Source organism: Panthera leo, chromosome C1, assembly GCF_018350215.1.
Source record: "Panthera leo isolate Ple1 chromosome C1, P.leo_Ple1_pat1.1, whole genome shotgun sequence".
NCBI classification, from domain to species: Eukaryota; Metazoa; Chordata; class Mammalia; order Carnivora; family Felidae; genus Panthera; species Panthera leo.
In genome coordinates, this window is record NC_056686.1 from 5,412,376 (window position 1) to 5,434,344 (window position 21,969).

A 21,969-nucleotide genomic window follows, 5' to 3' on the forward strand; every position below is an offset into this window, starting at 1 on the left:
GACCCAGACGGCATCAGGGAGCCATACATTTGGAGGACCTCCCAGCGGACGCAGAGGAGCAAGGAAGGGGGTGGGGTGCTAACAGAAGAGTCCCAGCACCAGCCAGGGAGGGGAGCGTTCCACTAATGGGCAGGTACCGTGCAGCACGGACCCCTGGGATGGGCAGCATGGGGGTCATCAGTGCCTCAACAGGGACAGGGACAGTCGGGGCAATTTCACACGCTCCCAGGTCTGGTAGGGTGGAGGGTGGTCACCTTACTGCAGATTCATCTACGTATTCAGACATCTCAGCACCTACAATGTGCCTGCACTGCCAGGTGGGGCACACAGCCGTGGACCGAGAAGACAGAAAGCGGCTCCCAAGAACCTGATGGCCAAGTTGGCGCCCACAGAAACCACTGAGCTCCAGCTTAAGAAAACAAGTGCATTGGAACGACACAGGATAGCTTCTAGAATACAAGGGGCTGTGCAGTAGTAAGTAGCAGAACCAGAAACCCACCAGGACCTAGAGTGACAAGAATTCCTGCTCCTTTGACCTCTGCCCTTTAGTGACTTGACTCACACTTAGTCCCTCCCTCCTTCTCTCTCTCTGTCTCTCTCTCTGTCTCTCTCTCTCTCTCTGGTTCTACATTTCCTTGCCTTGACATCTTTCTGTCCATTTTATCTCCTTCTTTCTCTTTGCAGAACTGATTTCTTTTCTTTTCCACGTGTGTTTGACCAAACATAAAGCCCACTGCCCAAAACATGCCTTTCTTCAGTTTAAGATCAACCCAGGGGCACCTGGGTGGCTCAGTCTGTTGAGCCTCCGGGTTCAGCTCGGGCCATGATCTCACAGTTCATGAGTTCAAGCCCCAAAAGGGGGTGTCATTAAAGAGCCTGCTTGGGATCCTCAGTTCCCCTCTCCCTACCCCTCTCCCACTTACACTCTCTCAAAAATAAACATTAAAAAAAAAAAAAAAAAAAGATCAGCTCAAACACATTATCTTTACGTCCAATTTGCAAATTCCTAGGAGAGAGGGTTTGGCCCAGTGCAGCAGGGCGTTTGCTGAACAGCCCAGCGCGAGGGTGCCTGGGGCAGCTATTGCACGAGAGAGGACATCCCAAATGGAATACAGTATGGCAGGAGCCAAAATATACTTACACCCGATAAGCCTGCTTTCAGAAATCTACCCTACAGAAATAAAACAACAGAAGCAAAACATCCCCTGTAGTCATCTGCATCCTTGTCTGTGGAGGCAAAGGCATTAAATCAAAGGCTGCAGACTGAACTGCCTACAGAAATCAAGGAGTGATCATGTAAATGAGCGAGGCTGGCTTGGCGAATGCATTAGGGAGTGGTGGGGACTGTGGCAAAGTGGAGAGCTTATGTTCTTTCTAGAGGTAGACTCCTGCTGCTAGTTGCCAACTTTCGATGTTAGAAATCTGAATTTTAAGGGCTATCCATGATTTGGCAACTAATTCAAATTAGAAAACAAGAATGATTGGGGAGCCCGGGTAGCTCGGTCAGTTGAGCATCCAGCTCTTGATTTCTGCTCAGGTCATGATCCCAGGATCCTGGGATTGAGCCCCGAGCCGGGCTCTGAGCTGAGCATAGAATCTGTTTAAGATTCTCTCTCTCCCTCTGCCCCTTTCCTGCTCATGTGCACGCACATGCTCTTTCTCTCTAAAAAAAGTAAATAAATAAAAAACAAGAATGACAAAAAATGCACTGTAAGACCACTCTTTGTCAAATAGTATACACCCACAAAGAGCTGTAATTCAACCTACAGGCACCAGGTTCTGGCCTAAATGCCCAAAATAAGTGTGTAAGTTAGAAGATCATAGAGCGTAGCAACACATAATTTTAGCAATCATTCAAATGATAACTAAAAGATTACAGAAACTTGGAAAATAAAATAATGTTAAGGAATTAGGATACAAGGTGATTGACACTATGTAATAAAAGGGGAGTATGTGGACAAGAACTGGTACGTAATGCTGCAAAATTGAAAATACTGTGTAGGGTGAAGGGTTGTTTTTAAGTGCTCTTTTATTTAAAAATATTTTTAACATTCAGTTTTGAGAGACAGAACACGAGTGGGGGAGGGGCAGAGAGAGAGGGAGACACAGAATCGGAAGCAGGCTCCAGGCTCTGAGCTGTCAGCACAGAGCCCCATGCGGGACTCAAACTCACAAACCACAAGATCATGACCTGAGCCAAAGTCGGATGCTTAACCAACTGACACACCCAGGTGCCCTTATTTTGTTATATATCACATACCTATGTGTTACATATATATATTACACGTGTATATGTAAAGCACTCCTGAAGGAAAGTCCTGCCGTGAGGTCGGGAAGCAGGCAGGCTGAGATTGGGGGACTGTTGGTGCCCCTTGAGGACATTTCTGAGAGGTGGGGTGAACTTTAGATGCTCCTCTCTATGGAAGAGGCTGTCTGCCAAGCTTTGTCATCCTCTGGTGACTCAGGGGCACTTCTGACAGTTATTAGTGATGATTTTACAGCATGGCCTAATTAAGTTACTACTACAGGCTTAAGCTTAAAAGAAAATTAGCTTCTTTCCTTCCACAGACCCTCAATGACAATGTCACCTTGTCCCAGAAATGTACTGACACATCATTCAATCCTCACGGTCCTTGGTAGGCAGAGCAGCTTCGTGTCTATGGCAGAACAGGTGTGAATGAGGACCACGTTTCCTAAGAGGTGGGGGTCCCTTTCGTTAGTTGCAAATTACCTTCTTAAACCAGAGGGGCGTTTTTTTTGTGTGTCTTGAAGAAGCAAAGAGTTAATATGACGTATTTGGGGTGACTCGTGCCCATGGAGCACCAGCATCCATTGGCTAAATAGAAAAGTCACAAATCTCTTTTTGGTCTGTTCTGAAACAACTGTCTACTCTTGTGTCATATGGGCAGAGTCCTCAGTTGGGAGGGCTCCCTAAGGAGAAGCTGATAGGAGTGACTTTGCCCAGTGTCTCAAGCCTGTTTAGGACTTTCTGAGGACTAATTGTCATAATCCAGGACGACCTATCAGGAGTGTGTTTGTGCTCCTCAGACACTGTCTCAGAAATGCAGTGTCTACACCATTTCTGACACAGACCCGGGTCCCTGAAACCAGCACAGCTCACATTCAGATGACATCTCAGACATCATAGGGGTCCACTCTTATTTCTATTAGCGTAAAATCACAGGTTACAGACTCTCAGATATAGAGTTAATGTAGATTAATGAAAAACTTAATCTGTATTTGTTATAGGTTTAGTTTAGATTAATTTATATCTCAGATAACCATTTCGTGTAAATGGCCAGTGAATGCCGTCCTTGTCAACTGCACGATGGCAATAACTCTTGGGCATCGTAGCCCCACCTCACCCCCCAGGAGAATCGGGGGGCTTCTCGGGAGAGGTGAATGGGGACCAGGTGAGAAAACAGCCTGAACCAAAGCCCAGAGGATGCGCTCAGTGTGTTTGCGAAAGGCTGGGCACAGCTTGCTAAGACCAGAGAGGTATGTGGGACTAGATCATATCACCAAGGTAAGGAATTTGGATTTGTGTCCTTTAATGGCAAAGAGGTGAGGCAATGAAGGGTTTTAAACAAGGGTTTTTAACGTGTCATTCACATCTGGGTATCAGGTGGCGATAAATGCCATGAAGAACTAGACTTAGGAAGGTGATGGGATGGAGAGGCTATTTTAGGTAGGAGATCAGTATAGAAGGAAAGGAGGAGAGTGTTGTGTGGCTCTCTGTGAAAAAAAGCATTCCAGGCAAAGGGGATAGCAACTGCCAAGCCCCTGGGGTAGGACTGAGTCTTGCCTGCTTTCAGCAACACCCTGGGGGTCAGCCTGGCTCCAGGAGAGTTGATCAAGGGGGAGGACAGTGCAGGTTGCAGAGAGAGAGACGGTAGAGGGACAGATCTAGGTTCTTGATGGCTATTTTAGGGACCTGGAGTTTTAAAGTGAGTAGGTTAGGAAGCCTGTGTGGAGCACAGGTATGGCAGAATGTGAATGGTGTTTTTAAAGGCTCACTCTGGCCACTGTGTGGGGAGGAGACTGCAAGGGGTGGGGCGTGGACAAGGCAGAAGAGGAGAGACTGCCCTCTAAAGGCTGGAACTGGGGGTGGTGATAATGGCTGGATATTGCACTTATTGTGGGTTTTTTAAAGTTTATTTATTTTGAGAGAGTGAAAGGGAGTGAGCATGAGCAGGGAGGGGCAGAGAGAGAGGATCCCAAGCAGGCTCCACACTGTCAACACAGAACCCAATGTGGGGCTTGATCTCACAGTTCATGACCTGAGCTGAAATCAAGAGTCCGATGCTCAACTGACTGAGCCACCCAGGCACCCCTGCAGCTATCTTGAAGGACAAACCACTAGGATTTTCTGGTGAATTGCCTCAAGAGAATGGCATTCAAGAGAATTGCCTCAAGAGAATTGCCCAACGTTCCTGACCTGAGAACCTGGAAGGTCTCCATCACCTGGAAGAAAATGTGGACATCCGTGGGTAGAGCAGGTTTGCAGGGGGATTGTCAAGAGTGGTTTGGACATGTTGGTTGGAGACCTGCCAGGCAGAGGTCAAGAAGGAGCTGGAGGCACTCGAGATCAGGCAGAAGACCTGGGCTATCGATTAAACCTGAAGTCAGCAGATGGTGTGCAAAGGCATAGGGCTGCATGGGTCACCAAGGACTCGGGGACGGACAGGAAAGGAGAGCAGAGGAGATGAGGGCCCAGGAGGCCCACGGAGTCTTTGGCAAGAGCGGTTTGGTGGCATCGAGGGTTGAGAGGCTGATTAGAATGAGCTCTAGAAAGAATGGAGGAAAGCCTACGAGGCCGGGCGCTTCCTCTATCAGTGGAATAATAACGATGATGTCCATGCAGGTGTCCCAGGCTCGGCATGTTGTGGGCACACGTACCGGAGTGTCCAGGGGGAGGGACAGAGCTAGGGCAACATCCCTGCTTTTCAGATGCTGGAAGGGAGGCTGCACGAAGTCCAGAAGCCTGCCAAGTTCCTGCAGCTTGTGAGCGCTGGGCCTGCTACAGGGACACATACCTGGCTGGGCTGATGGTTTCCCCGTCCTTGATATCCTTCATGTGACCTGGCAGCGTTGGAAGGTGGGAGCCCTGCCACCAGCCGCGGGTGCTTAGGGGCCCTTCCACAGCAGGGGTGCCTGAGAGGAGCCACGTTGTGGAACTGGATGAGTATGGCCCTGTCCACAACTCCCCGGAAGGGAGGTGACCACCTGAGAAAATGACAACGTGACTAGTGATAACAGCCTTACTCAATGGGCCTAGATTTTTATAAAATACTTTTAAAAAGAGGTCTATCCATTGGCCTTAAAAATGCTGCCTTTCAGTGGAACCTTGTGGGCAGCCACAGATGGGCCGGATCTTCACTGCCAGGCATTATTTTTCCAGCAGAGGCGTCCATCCCCACCCCGGTGACCCAGAAGGCCACTTTTCAAAGAAGGATGAGCTGCCAAAGCAATGACACTCCAGGTCTGGACTTCATGCATCGGGGGATGCGTCACGCCTTGTGGATGACGAGGAGGGGGGCGGGGAGGGGGGATGCCGGGTAAACATCCACTCTCTTTATTGATCTGATTCATCCAATTACACGGGAGCCTCATCTAGGCAACGTTCAAGGGATGACTCAAATGTCACCTGAATGATGCCCGAATGGCTTCGGCCAGGACTTTTCATCTTTCTGATGTCACAGAAGGCTTTTAGTTACAGAGAATATTAATTGCAACCGAGGGCTGGGCACAGAGTTAAAGGGAAATGAAAAGTCCCAACTTGGCTGTGTCACCACGATGTATTTACCAGGAGGACGGGCACCGGGCCAAGCTGAGCCAGCTGGGTGACTTTATCGTGATTGTCATTTCTATGTCTCTTCCTTAACTCGTACGTGATGGAAGGCAGCCTGTATCCTTGATACTTCTTTGCCAATTCAGATCTAATCGTCAAAACTCAATTGTACCCAGTGCGTGGGAGTCCCTGACTCACAGAGGTATTTGATATTTCAAGTGAGAAGACCCAGTTGTCCCCTGAAACGGTATCTAAGCTTCCAAAGTTCCCCTGTATTTCTCGCAGGCCCTTTTTAAGATCGGAACTTAGCTTACCTGAATCCTCCGGTGTAAAGACGGAGAGGGTCTCTCAGGTTTCTAAACATTTAGAATATCAAACTGTTGTTTCTGTTAAAATCGTTTCACTTTTGGGGCGCCTGGGTTGCTCAGTCGGTTAAGTGTCCGACTTCGGCTCAGGTCACGATCTTGTGGCTCGCGAGTTCGAGCTCCGCTTCGGGCTCTGTGGTGACAGCTTGGAGCCTGGAGCCTGCTTCCGATTCTGTGTCTCCCTCTCTCTCTGACCCTCCCCCCATTCATGCTCTGTCTCTCTCTGTCTCAAAAATAAATAAAGTTAAAAAAATTTTTTTAAAATCATTTCACTTTTATTACTTCTTTTTTGTAATGTCTGCTAGCCAAAAAAAAAACAAAAACAAAAAAAAAAAAAACAAGGACACACCCAGAGCCAAACAAACAAAGTTGGGTTTTTTGATGCATTTCATAAAAACATGCATCATGGGGGGACCATGTGGCGTCCCAGGAAGGAGGTACTGTAAAGGACCTTAAGGAGTTGGGGTGGGTGATCTGGTGGAGTGGGGGCTCCAAGAAGCAGGGCTGTGCTCTGGCTTGACTGCTGTCAGGAAGCAGAGATGATTCCACTCCTGGATCTCAATAATTGTTATCCAGGAAGCAGGACAAACCATATGAGATTAAAGCAGTGACTGGGAGAGAAGACGCCGTCTCTCGCGTTAGCCAGGATAGGGGATGTTGGATCGTTTTTGTGGTTCGAATGCGCTCCTGTTTTTGTCTGAGCAGACCTGATTACCAGCGCCGTTGTTTTTTCTTGGTCCAGCGCAGACACAGGGTGACCTGGCCTGATGGTTCAGTGAAACCAGTGTTCGGTAGGGCTAGCTGCGAGGGCCAGGCAGCCCCACCTGCGCTCTTCTCCCCATTCATCCATGTGCTTTTTTCTCAAACACGTAATACAATGTGCTGTCTCTGTGACAGACAGTGATTTACAAGCCCAAGTTCATTTAATCAGATGCCACCCTAGAACCCTCCCTCACCTCAGGTGCCGTGTCACCCTTGTCCTGGCTTCTCTCCGCAGCCTCCTGCGGGCTGGTATCTGTGTGCTCCGTGAGGACAGGGCCTTCTGTTTCTTTGGCTGCGGTATCCTCATTGCCTGGAACCTAGCAGGTGCTCAAAAACTTTGTTGATGATGCTGACGTTTAATTAAAGAATGTGTTGTCTGTATAATACATACATGCCCGGCCAAATCGCACCTGGGTCTCTTCCAGTAGAAATTTTCCAAAGCTCTGATTCCCAGGGCCACTGTTCTAAAAGACAATTAGCGGTACTCCCATCCACCCCACCCCCCATTATCCATCCATCCATCCTTTCATCCACTTGCCCATCCATCCACCTGACCACCCATGCATCCATCCATCCACCCACCATCTATCCACACATCCACCTGCACTAGTTTTTATTGGTTTGTGGGTACCGCGAGCCGCACCAGCCACCGCCGCGACTACAGGGCAGGGAGGGGGCGGTACCTGGAGGGAGTGATGGGGCGGGGCTGGGGCTGGGGCTGGGCAGGGCCCGGCAAGGGGTGACGTGACTGACGTGGCGCAGCGAGAGGGCACAGGCGGGAGGGGCGTGGCCAATGCGGGTGAGGGGCGGGGCTAGGCGGCCTGTAGTTGAGACTGGGCGAGGCCTCCGAGGATAGCGCGGGTGGAGCCAGGTGAGTGAGGAAGTCGCGAGGGACGTGACCTGGAAGGACAAAAAGGGGCGTGTAGGACCGAGCCCGGGAGGTGGGAGGGATTCGGAGCCCGGGGCTGAGGGTGGGGACGGAACCCGAAGCGGGTAGTTTTTGGCACTTGGATTGTTGGACTTGATCCCTATAAGCATTCCTATAATCAAGCCATCTGGTCTCGCGGACCCTTCGGGAGTCACCTTGTCCGCACCTGTTCCGAGTTATAAGGCATCCCAGGTGTCCACGTGTAAATTTCTGTACCGACCTGCGCGCTACCCGCACTCCCGGACGACGACATGGGGAAGGTCTGACACAAACTGTCCGGCTGTCGCCGAGACTTTGGGGCCTCAGGGGCTCCCAGGCCTCTGGCCCTTTCCTGCCTTCTGGATTGCTGGCTCCACCCATCTCCGCCCAGGCTGCGGGAACAGATGACAATTTGCCCCCAGTGACCCAAGTGATTAATATTTATTTACTGACACAAAGAAAGTACCACTTCCAGATAGCCCTATTCAGCTCACACAGGGATGCTTAAGATAGTGATCAAGCTAGTGTTAATTTGAAACACATATAAAAGAAATTATTTTTAATGTTAATTCATAGGACTCAAACCCATGCTAGATCTGTCGGGGTATATCAGATTTAAGGCTGTGAACTGCCCTGTCACTTATTGGGATACCCAAAACAAAAGGAATTGGTTTTATAGGGTATCCCTGTATCAGATTTTAAACTCCACACTTTTATCATAAACTTCTTAAAGAAATTAAATCAGTATTATTTAGCAAATTCTGAGGCCCATTTCTGGATTTTATAATAGAAGTTACGTGTTGTCATAATTGTACTCTATGGCACATAATCAAAAGTAAATGAAAAAGTAAATGAAATGAATTTCACAGAACTACAGGGGGATATATTTTTGCCTTATTAAGGATTTTTATACTTGATATTTAGTTGTATTTTTGCACATCATTAATGTTTTTGAGTCATCACCTGGGAATAAAAAATTATTTTGAGAAATTGCTAAAAAAATTTGTCTGGTTTTGCTTTTTGGTAAAGGGCACTGTTGTACTGTATTGTAAGAATACATAACTTACAGAACATTCCCACTTACAAAATGCTGAAAAATATTTGTTCTTAATGTTCTGTACCATTCGATGGACTTTTGGCCACAGCTGCAAGTCAGTTAATGTTCATCCCTGTTGGGAAGACTTACATACACAATATTTCCCTGAACAAATGCACATCGATCTAATCTACAGCTTCTGGATAAAAAAAAAAAAAAAAAAAAAAAAAAAAGACAGTCTAACAATAGTGTGGGAATCAAAGAACAAAACTCAAATACACTTTGATGTGATTGTCATTGTGATTGTGCTGAAGATAGAGTTGTCTGACGCTGTAGAAATCACTGCTGCACTGGACCTACACTTTACTCTATATTTTTATTTCAGGCACAGGGAAGGAATGCAGGGATTTCAGTAGCTCTCTTGGAATAAAAGGAAACCAAGGGGAAGAATCCAAAGATGGGTGCGTTCTGGAGAAAGAAATCGATTATGTACATGATTATGTACAAGGAAGACGGATATTGCCTTATTGAGCTTTCCAATATTTTTCTTCCGAAGAGAAATGTCCTCTGACTTAAAAAAAAAAAACAAAAAAAAAACCTATTGACTGTTGTTGGCCATATCGTCGTTTTTATAACATGATGCAACACATTTATTTCCCTTCTTTATTCTATTTTATCAGACTAAAGCAACAATGACAAAAGCGAATTTCCTCCAGTGTCCTTGATGTCAAAGTCTGCAATTCTACCATGTTTTGAGCTGGACTGGTAGCTCAGATTGGACTCAGATGAGGACTGTGGATTTCATTGTGGTTTTTTTTTTTTTAACATTTTTTATTTAATTTTAACTTAATCATGCAAGGAAATGTACACTTTTTGCTAAACAGTGATAATCATATAACCACCACCATAATCAAGATGCAGAATAATTCCGTTCACCCCCCAAAATTCCCTCATGCTGACCCTTTGTGGTCTGTGCCTCCCCCTACACCCCTACACACATCCCTGGCGATGCCCCCTCCATCCCTAAAGTTTTGTCTTTGCATGAATATCATACAAATGGAATCATCATACAGTGTGTAACCTTTTGAGGCTGGCTTCTTTCATTTAGCATAATGCATTTGAAATTTACCTGAATCAATATTTCAGTTCTTTTTATTCTTTATATTCCATTTAGTGGTGTGTCACAATTTATCCATTCACCATTTGAAGGGCACTCTCTGGCAATTATGAGTAATGCTGCGATACATGCCAGCATACAGATTCTGTATCACTTAAAAATTTTTTTCATTTGGTGGCACAAGAACAGACACTCAGATCAGTGGAACAGAATAGAGAACCCAGAAATGAACCCACAAACGTATGATCAACTCATCTTTGACGAAGCAGGAAGGAATATCCAATGGAATAAGGACAGTCTCTTCAGCAAGTGGTGCTGAGAAAACTGGACAGCGACATGCAGAAAAATGAACCTGGACCACTTTCTTACACCAGACACAAAAATAAACTCAAAATGGATAAAAAAAAGTTTCACTTGGGAGTAGGATTATGGGTTTTGGTGCTATTAGAAATGGTCCTGTCTGTAATTCCTTTTTTTTTTTTAATTCATTTATTAATTTTGAGAGACAGAGCAGGAGGGGCAGAAAGAGAGGGAGAGACAGTCCCAAGCAGGTTCCACACTGTCAGCATGGAGCCCAATTCGGGCTTGATCTCATGAACCGTGAAATTGTGACCTGAGCCAAAATCAAGAGTCAGATGCCCAATTGACTGAGCCACCCGGGTGCACCTGTAATTCCTATTTTTAATTGTTCACTGCTAGTACATAAAGATACACTTAATTTTTGTATACTACTTCATATTCTGTGACCTAGCTAAATTTACTTCTTAGTTCTAGAAACTATCTTGTAGATTCCTTCTAAGCACTGCTTTACCTGGAATCCACAAACTTTAATGTGTTCTATATTTTATCATTCAGTTCAAAATATTTTCTGATTTTTCTCATGACTTCTTTGACTCATAGGTTATTTAGAAGTGTCCTTTCTTATTTCACAATGTTTTGGTATATTCCAGATACCTTACTGTAATTGATTATTAGTTTCATTTCATTATAATTAGGAAATGTACTTTGCAAAATTTTAGTTATTTCAAGTTTGTTGATGTTTGTTTTATGATCCCCCAGAATGGCCTATTTTGATGAATGTCCCATATGCACCTAAAAAGATTGTGTATTCTGTTGTTTTGGATGGAATGTTTTCCAAATCTCAATTAGATGAAGTTGATTTATAATGTTCAGGTTTTGTATATTTTGCTGATTTTCTGCACTAGAAATTATTGATTATTGAGAGAAGACTGCTGACATCTCCAGGAATAATTGTGAATTTTCTTCTTAATTCCATCATGATTTGCTCCATGGATTTTGAAGCTCTTTTGTTGTGCATACACTTTCAGGAATTGTATATCTTCTTGGTAAATTGATTCTTTTATTATAATGTCCTTTTGGATCCCCTTTTTATTGTTTCTTTTTCTGAAATCTACTTTGTCTATATTAATATAGCCCCTCCAGTTTCTTTTGACTAGTATTTTCATAGTGTATCTCTTTTTATTTTTTTGCTCTTAACCTAAGTCATTATATTTGTTTAAATATAGAATATTTTTGGGTCTTGTGTTTTTAATCTAATCTGACAGTCTCTCTTTTAATCAGTGTGTTTAGACCATTTACATTTAGTGTAGTTATTGATATGGTTGACTTTAGGCCTCCCATTTTATATATATATTTTTTTCTGTTCTCACTGGTTTTTTTTTTTGTTCCTCTGTTCCCCCTTTCGTACATTCTTTTAAATTATTTTAATGTTTTTAGTACTTCATTTAAATTTATCTATTGGTGTGTTTTTTGTTCATTTCTCTTTGTATTATCTTATAGTGGTTGCTCTAGGGATTATGATATACATACCTAACTTCTCATGGTCTACTTAGATTAATATTTTACCAATTCAAGTAAAATATACACACCTTGTAAGCATCTATGTCCTTTTAACACCCTCTTTTATATTGTAGTTGTCCTATGTATTATACCTATATTCACTTAAAATTGTACCAGACAATGCTCTATTTTTTTTTCCTTTCAGCAGTATACGTATTTTAAAGAACTTAAGAAAATAGTCTATTATATTTAGTCAGATACATACCATTTCTATTGTTCTTTTTTCATTCCTAAAGGAACTCCTGAAGTACCACGTTTCCTTGTGGCATCACTTGCCTTCAGCCTACAGAACCTCATTTTAGTATTTGTTTGTAAGCAGTTGTGCTGGCAACAAATTCTCTTAGTCTTCCTTCATCTGAGAATGTCTTTGTTTTGCTGTCATTCCTAAAGAATATCTGCACTGAGTGTAGAATGTTGATCTGCTGTCTTTTGTCTTCCATAGGTTCTGATGAAGAATTCACGGTAATTCCGATTGTTCTCTGTACAAGGTGTCACTTTTCTCTGGCTGCTGTCAAGATCTTTCGTTTAACTTTGGTTTTCACCAGTTTATTATGCCTAATGTTCCTTAAGTATATACCCTGTTTGATGGCTCTTGAATCTGTAGATTTATATCTTTCACCAAACTTGTGAAGTTTTTGGTCATTATTTCTTCAAATATTTTTCCATACCAATATCTTTCTCTTCTCTTTCTGGACTTCCAATGGCACAAATATTAGATGTTTTGATGTTTGATGTTTCCAGAGGCTCTGTTCAATTGTTTTTAATTATCTTTCTGTTTTTCAAGTTAAATAATTTCCTTTAATTTATCTTCAAGTTTACTTCTTCCTCTGTCATCCACATTCTGTTTCCTTTCAGACATTGTAGTTTTCAATTCTAAAGTTTCCATTTCTGTTATATAGTGTATTTTTTCTTTTAAGTTTATTCATTTATTTTGAGAGAGAGAGAGAGAGAGAGATAGCAAACAGGGAAGGGGCAGAGAGAGGGAGAGAGAGAAACCCAAGCAGGCTCTGCTCTGTCAGCACAGAGCCCGATGCAGGGCTCAAACTCACAAATGGCAAGATCATGACCTGAGCTGAAACCAAGAGTCAGACACTCAACCGACTGAGCTACCCAGGCACCCCTGTATAGTTTTTTTATTTTTCTGCTGAGAGCTTCTATCTTTCCATTCATTTGAAGTGTATTTACCTTTACCCCATGGAGCATAGTTATAATACATTAAAGCCTTTGTTAAATCCATTATCAGGGTCAACTCAGGATTTGTATCTGTTGATTTCTTTTCTCTTGAGAGTTGTTTACATTTTCCTGGATCTTCATATGCCGAACAGTGTTTGATTTTGATGCTTTTGTTGTGAGACTCTGTGTCCTGCTGAAATCCTCTGGAGAACACTGACTTGTTTAGCATACAGTTACCTGGCTAGGTTCCTACCACAAGTTCTATTTTGCCTTCTGTGAATGGTGGTTCCAATGTCACTTAAGTTTTTAAAACCTTTGCTGTGTTCCTTAGTGTCTGTTTCATGCAGGTAGCACTCAGAGATTAGCCTGGGGTGTAGGCAGCTGTTTATGTTTGTAGTTCAATTCTCAAAGTCTGCTATGTGGCTCTGAGTCTCTCCTGCACATGCACAGCCCAAGGGCAAGCTGCAGACCTGTGCCCATTCATATGTAGAATTAAGGGATCTCCTTTACCAGCTCCCTCCTCTCTGTAATTCCCGGAACACTCTCTGGCTCCCAGGGGCTCCTTTCTCAGTCCTATGGCCAGAAATCCAGACTTTCTCTCTGACTTTGTTATGCTGTCTGCCACCTTGTAGATATAAGACTGGGGTTGCTTTCAGGGCAAGGCCTGGAAAGAGAAAAGAGAGAGAGAAAAAAACAGATTCTCCCATACTCTCTGGTTTGTGAGGATTGCTTTTCCTGGTTCTCTGACCCAAAAAAACAGAGCTGCAGAGTTTTATGACCAGGGCTGCCCTCAGGTCAAAGGCAGGAAAGAAAAGAGGAAAAACAATGAGAAACTTACCACTCCCCCCTCCATTTTCAAGTTTGATTTCCTTACCAGTCCACCTCCTTGTTTGCTCTTCACATTTCTCAAGTAGTCGCTATTTGTACTTTGATTTCCTCCCTTCAAGATGGGTCATTTGTTAGGAGGACTTAATAGTCACGGGAGTGGAGGCTCTATCTGAATAATCGTGTTGGGCTGGAAATTGCTTTTTCTTCCCCTTTTCTTCATGATGTCTCCATGTCACGTTTTGTGCAGATTCTCAAATAATAGCTTTTGCATTCAGAACACAAATGAGTAAACCACACGTATACTCACCTCTTTTGCCTAGTTTGTAGACCAGATTAAGCTTCCTAGGAGGGGGTGCTCAAGAAGACACGTCCTCTGCACAAAAATTCATCTGTCGTGTACTTACCTTTACCCCACGGAGCATAGTTATAATGCCCGCATTAAAGCCTCTGGAGGAAGCATCTGTTGTTCTTTTCACCTTTGTGAGGTCAATCTCATGTTTATTTTGCATTCTGCACCTCCCTGTCTTGCTCGCCTACATAGAGCAGGATAACTTAATCGGTGAACATCAAAATGCATTTTAGAAAACAATATTTGCCTGCGTTAGAATATAATTACGTTACAACAGGAGATCCCTTTCCAGTAAATACAACTCCTGGGTTTACGTGAGGCCCGTATTGGTCTTTGTAGTGGCTTAGGGTTGGAGGGTCATTCCTGAGTTCTTCCTGTATGCAGGCCAGTTGTGTTAATTGTTTTTTAGAAGGTAAAATAGAGTCACTGGTTTGAAAATAAGAAATGTCGGGATATAGCTGAAGGATTCAGTGGTTTCTTTCCTGGTCATTGAGCCTGTAAGTTTCTAAGTATGAGTAAGTCTTACAGTCCAATCAAAGAATGTCCCCCACCTTTACCTATGTCAGCATTTTTGTGCACACCTTTTATTTAAGATGCGCTAAAATTGACTCTGTTGTGCCTTATTCTCTTTCATCTCCTTTCCCACTTAATAATATGGCACCTATTAATAAAATATCATTATAACTAACCTAAGAAACATTATGTATTTAAATGTTACTTCTTTCTAAGAATCCTGATGTTGGTTTTGTTTGGATTGAGAATATAGAATTCAATATAGAATCACAGCACGAGTGCAGACTCTGAGGTCTGATGACTCTTGTGAATGGGTGGGTGGTCCCACTCACCCACTAGGCAACACGCACAATTTCTTAATCTCTCTGTGCCACAGCCTGCTCATTTGCCAAAGGGGAATTGTAGTCATCCTTCTCACTGCAAGGATTAAGACAGATGGTGTGAAAATGTGCTTGGCATGGTGCATGGTGTCGGCTCTTACTGTTGTCCTGTAGGTATGGAGACCGTCAACATCACCACTGTTGACTGACAGGCAGTGCTCTGGATGTGCTGGATGCTGGCGCCAACGTGCAGAATAAGACACACTCCCCACAGCGCTCCTGATGGGGAAGACAGACACACAAACAGATCTTCACCATGCAGGGTAGCGAGTACAGTAAGAGAGAAATTCTCCCGGGAGTCCCAGGCAGCAGTGGGTTCATAGCCTTTGCTCGCTGGGTGTATTTTTGGGAATGGTGGATTCCTGGCCTAGGACATAAAGGCTGAATAGGAGTTAGTTCCCTACTAAGGGGAAATTGGAGAAGAGGATAGGGACCAGCATGGGAATGGCATGATCAAAGATGAGATCAAGCACAATATGTTCAGTGAAGCTACTTGAGAGAAACTCTGGGGAAAGAGATATTATTAATAAAGTAAATGGTGGCCAGTTTCATCAAGAACTCTCTTTTCTTTGACCAAGTAGAGACCCATGATTCTTCACACATGCTACTGTTTTGACATTAAGAAGAACAAATAATGAGGGGCACCTGGGTGGCTCAGTTGGTTAAGCATCTGACTCTTGATTTCATCTCAGATCATTATCTCACAGTTGTGGGACTGAGCCCCGTGTCAGGCTCTGCACTGAATGTGGAGCCTCTTTGGGCCTCTCTCTTCCTCTCTCTGTGCCCCCCTCCCCCGTGCTCTCTCTCTCTCTCTCTAAAAGAAAAAAAAAAAAAAGAACAAATAATGAAAGCAGGCTTTGCTGTAAAGCCTCCACAGAGCACTTAGTTTTTTTATGGGGTCTGTGGGGAGCAAAATAATTCTTTATTGTTCACTTAAGAATTAGGACAGTTTTAAAACATGTCCACAAATTCTTGTATACTTTCCCATTGATAAATGGAGTATATGTGGCCTTCCCTCAAATCTGGCCTGGCCCTGTGTATTTATCATCTATGGCTGAGTAGCAAGTTATCCTAACACTTAGCAGCTTAAAACTACAGACATTTATTATCTCAGTCTCTGATCATCAGGATTCTGGGAATGGCCTAAGTGGGTATTTCTGCCTCAGGGTCTCAGGTTACAGTCATCAGCTGAAGCCTTGATCTCTGCTATATAGACTGAATGTTTGTGTCTCCCCAAAATTCATGTACTGAAATCTAATCCCCAGAGTGATGGTATTTGGAGGTAGAGCCTGGAGGTGATTAAGTTATGAGGATGAAACCCCCATGAATGGGATTAGAGACAAATCAAGAGACCTCTCTGCCCTTCTGCCAGGTGAGGACACAGCAAGAAGATGGCCATCTCTGAAGAAACCAGACACCAAATCCACCAACACCTTGTTCTTGGACTTCCTAGCCTTCAGAACTGTGACAAATAAATGTTTGTTGTTCAAGCCACCCACTGTGTGGTCTTTTTGTTTTAGCAGCCCAAACAAACCAAGACAAGCCATGTCCAAGGTAGCTGGCTCACGTGGCTATTGGCAGGTGACCTCAGTTCCTTACCATGTGGATCTGTCCATAGGGCTGCCAAAGGGTCATCATGACATGGCAGCTGGCTTCAAGAATGGGGGTCGGTGGGTGTGGAAGGAGCTGCAGTGCCTCTTATTACCTAGTCTTGGAGGTCACATATCTTCACTTCTGCCATGTTCTATTCATGTGTCATATGATAGTGATATATGTGATACGTGTGTCACTAAGTGCAGAGGAGGAGAATTGGGTTGCACCCTTGGAAGGGAGAATCAAAGAATTTGTAGGCATTTTTAAAAACCCCTACACCCTGTGACTTGGAACAAATATAATGCAAGGAATGGTACCGTGTGATATCTGAGACTAGGTCCTAAAAGGTGATGCAGCTTCTTAATTGTTCATCGGGACACTCACCTTTGGAGACGTGAGTCACCATGCTGGAAGTTGACCACCCTGAAGTCACCATGTTATGAGGAATCCCGGGGCACTTGGGAGGCCATGTGGAGGTGTTCTGGCTGACAGCCCAGCTGGGTCTCCACTGGCTGCCAGCATCAATTGCCAGACGTGTGAGTGAAGAAGCCTCCAGATGAGCCCAGCTCCCAGATAGCATATTAACTTCCAGCCATGGAATCTCCTAGGTAAAGGGCCAGGCTTGGTGGGGCAGAGACAAATCATCCCCGTCTGGATTTTTGATCCACAGAATCCATCCATAATCCTATTAAAATGACTGTCTTATGCCATGACATTTTGGGGTTGTTACACAACATTAGTAACCATAACATGGGCTAGTTTTCAGTCCATACAGACTCACCCTCGGATGCGTGCCTAGAGGTTCCCTTTCCTATAGATTCTCTCCAGCTCTTTATCTGGTCCTTATTTCTTTGTCCTCTTGGATATCTCTAGAAAAGCATCTAAAATGATGACTGCAATAACTTCTACAATCCCTAAAAAGGAAATCTCACAAAAGCTGAGTTGTTGTTCTACGTATAACAGGCTCAGAATGAATATTGCTGTCAGGCTCAAGTTTTATTAGATTCAGAAGTGGTTAAAAACTAACTATACTCGGGGCGCCTGGGTGGCGCAGTCGGTTAAGCGTCCGACTTCAGCCAGGTCACGATCTCGCGGTCCGTGAGTTCGAGCCCCGCGTCAGGCTCTGGGCTGATGGCTCGGAGCCTGGAGCCTGTTTCCGATTCTGTGTCTCCCTCTCTCTCTGCCCCTCCCCCGTTCAGGCTCTGTCTCTCTCTGTCCCAAAAATAAATAAAAAACGTTGAAAAAAAATTAAAAAAAAAACCAAAAACTAACTATACTCATCATCAGGGAAATGCAAATCAAAACCACAATGAGATAACACCTCACACCTGTCAAAATGGCTAAAATAAAAAACACAAACAAGTGTTGGCAAGGATGTGGAGAAAAAGGAACCCTTGCACGCAATTGATGGGGATGCACACTGGTGCAGCCGCTGTGGAAGACAGTATGGAGGTTCTTCAAAAAATTAAAAATAGATGGGGCGCCTGGGTGGCTCAGTCGGTTAAGCGTCTGACTTCAGCTCAGGTCACGATCTCACAGTTCACGAATTCAAGCCCCACGTCAGGCTCTGTGCTGACAGCTCAGAGCCTGGAGCCCGCTTTGGATTCTGTGTCTCCCTCTCTCTCTGCCCCTCTCCCACTCATGCTCTGTCTCACTCTGTCTCTCAAAAATAAATAAATGTAATTTAAAAAATTAAAAAAAAATAGGGGTGCCTGGGTGGCTCAGTCTGTTGAGCATCCAACTTCGGCTCAGGTCATAATCTCGTGGTTCGTGAGTTCGAGCCCCACATCAGGCTCACTGCTATCAGCGCAGAGCCTGCTTCAGATCCTCTGTCTCCCTCTTTCTTTCTGCCCCTCTCCACTCGTGCTCTTTCTCTCAAAAATAAACGTTAAAAAAAATTAGAAGTACCTTATGATCCTGTAATCACACTGCTGGGTATGTACCCAAAGAATATGTGAACGCTAATTTGAAAGGATACATGCACCCCTATGTTTATTGCAGAATTATTTTCCTAACCATAGGGAACAAACTGATGGTTCCTGGAGGGCCATCTGTGGGTGGGTGAGGGGGTGGGTGAGATAGGTAAAGGGGATTGAGTGCACCTGTTATGATGGGCACTGAGTAGTATATGGAAGTGTTGAATCACTATATTGTACACTTGAAACTTAACACTGTATGTTTATTAACTACACTGGAATAAAACTAAGAAGATAAGATAATAAGAACCAGTAGATAACCAGCAGAAAACTTAAGAAAACTTTAACCAGTAGATAAAACTACTTAACCAGAACAGTTTTCATTTCTTTCCATTAGCAAACCCACACGCCACCCCCAGGAGTCCCAAACCCACCTATAACTATCATGTAGGTGAGAACTTAAGGAAACCAATTTGTAGCCACGGTGGGCTGGTCCCACCCTGAACACAGTTCTAACACGGCTGTTGAACATTCTACCTTCCAAGAAGGAGAAGCGGTAGTGTTTGCTTTCCTAAAGGTATGGAACGATCAATAGCCATCATAGAGTTACGTGTTCTCATTAAAAGACGGGGCTCACTGACAAGCTGAGGGGAGCAGGTCCTGCCAGGTGGCAGAAGAAACCGATGGCTCACAAAAGAGCTATTAGCAGTTGCCAGATAATCAATGAAGCGTTGGCATTAACCCTGAAGCAGAATTTCTCTTCCCCTTCAGTCCTGTTCTCCCTTCAGCCTCAGTTCTTAAGTCCATGCAGCCATTACATTACACACTGATTCTTTTGTGAGGTTTTTTTAATTGTCAGAAAAAAAATGGCAAAAATAAGTTCTCATTTGGCCGTGCTTGTAGGCTGTCAGCCTTTCTCTCTAGGTTGTCCCCTTTACTGCCAAGTAGCATGTGGTAGGATTTTGTCGGCATGACGTAAATCACTTGGCTCTTTTTCCCAGTTCTTAAGAGGCTCCATTATGGCATGAAGTGCCTGGACTTTTCCATTTGGGCCTCTCCCTGCAGACAGCACCCCTCAGTGAGCCTCTCTCCCACATAGCAGGGTGTTGGGATCCAGACGAACTCCTACGTTACCTTCGGACTCGGGCACATTTGTGTGATCCACAGGCAAAGGCAGACATCAAGGAAGCAGGATGAGTTCTTCTTTCTAATACTGGAGACGATCGCACACAGATCAAGTTTAGATCTTTATCACACACAGATCAAGGTTAAATCTTTATCTGCAACAATGAATCCATTATTAAAAAAAAAAATACCGAAAATGTAAAAACAGATTAGAAGTGAATTGAGATACTCATGAGTGATTGTTCTTTAAAAATGAAGTCAGCCGGGTTGATACTGTATGGCATTGACTTTCAGCTAAGCTCAGAGGGCAAAAACGACCTACCACAGGAGCAGTTGGGTTCTCTTTCCAAAGCCCAAAACGCATCTGTGGAAGTTGTTAAGAATTCTGGTCCCGACTCTGGCAGAAGTAGGCTAAGATTCTGGGGAATCGTGCTAGGACACGAGCGCATTAAAGGAATTCAAGGGCACCTGGCTGGCCCAGTCGGTGAAGCGTGTGACTCTCGATCTCGGGGTTGTAAGTTCAAGCCCCATGTTGGGTGAAGAGATTACTTAAAATCTTATTTAAAAAAAAAATGAATTCAAAGGTTCAACCCTTGGGTTCCCCCATCAACTGAAGACACTGAACACCCCCAGCTCCTGCATCCAGGCAGTGCTTTGTCCAGCCCTACTTACAGTTGATCTTGAACCTTTATATCTGTGTTAATGATCCACATCTGTCTCTCTGACCCCCTTTTCCATTCTGTGGAATGGAAAACTGTGTCCCAGCCACGCGACTCATTTTCACATACGTGGCACTTTGCCCTGAAGTGCAACAATTCTAAAAGAGTACTTAGCAGCCTCAGCCTTCTCGGCCCAATCCGACAGTCCGGCTCTGCCCGGCGGCCCTCACCCCCACACCAGCCTCAACCCCTCTGATGCATCATCTGTGAGTCACTGTTCTCCTTTATGGCCACTGTTCCTTCAATGACAAGGTCCGGGTAGCTTTTCCCACAAAGTGCACCCTTCTCATCATCCCTTCTTCATTTTCAGTGCCGTGTCCGCTTCGGGGTCTCCATTGTCTGCAGAAGCCAACGCAGGGATCTGGCTGCCGAAAATCCTCTGGGCATCTCATCCAAGACAGTGTCTAAGGTGAAAGTGCTGTGCTCCTGCCTCCTCGGACCACATGTAATGTTTGAGATTTCCACCTAACTTGTTTTTTTTTAATGTTTATCTTTGAGAGAGAGAGAGAGAGAAGGAGCAGGGGAGAGGCAGAGAGAGAAGGAGACAGAGAGAATCCCCAGCAGGCTCTGTGCCGTCAGCACAGAGCCCGACGTGGGTCTCCATCTCACGAACCTCGAGATCATGACCTGAGCCCAAACCAAGAGTCGGACACTTAACCGACTGAGCCACCCAGGCTCCCTCCACTTAACTTCTGATAAACCGAATTGTGTGCCGGCGGTGACTAGGTGTCTGGAAATCATCTCGCCGAGGCAACTGTGAAGGTTGGAGGGACATAGGGGCTGTCTGCTAACATTCTGGGGGTTGTCCTGTGGATACGGGCTAGGTCCATGAAGCTCTGGGGAGACTTCTGGAGTGGGAACCCCGCCCTCCCTCTGGCCAGCTGTGGGACCTTGGCCAAATTCTTTCTGCTTCTCAGTTCCCTTGTTGGCAGACCGGGGATAATGACAGCACTCACCTGCACGTGGGGATCAAAGGTGTTAGTAAGGTGAGGCATTCAACAAGTGTTAGTTATGATAATGATGGTGGGGGCAATGGGGTTTTAGATGGTGGGGATGATGGTGGGGGCCATGGGTCCAGTTCGTGAAATGTATAGGACGAGAGACTTCAACTCAGTGTAAGATGATCCTTTCAGTACAGCCTTTAAAAATAGAGCCCATCTCCCCAACCTCCCCACCATTTAAGAGTTCAATGAAAATACCAACAAAAACCAACCACAAGACCACCTCTTTTAGGAAGCACCCTGAAAATCTGCCCCACATCTTTTTGGATCTCAGCTTCTTCACATACCTAGCCCTTTCACTCTCCCACCTTGCCTGACTCCGGCCAATTGGAACTGGGTTTTCTTTTCAAGTAGACATCTGAATGTCCACCCTTGTCCCAAGGCCATGCGGGCAGAGGAGCACCAATACCAGGCCAGAAGCTCTTCTGTCCTCATGATAAAATCTGGGAATATGGCTCCAAACTAGATCATGTTTCATGTGGTAATACCACCTCAAAGAATACATCCCAAGGAGATAATCAGAAAATATGCAAA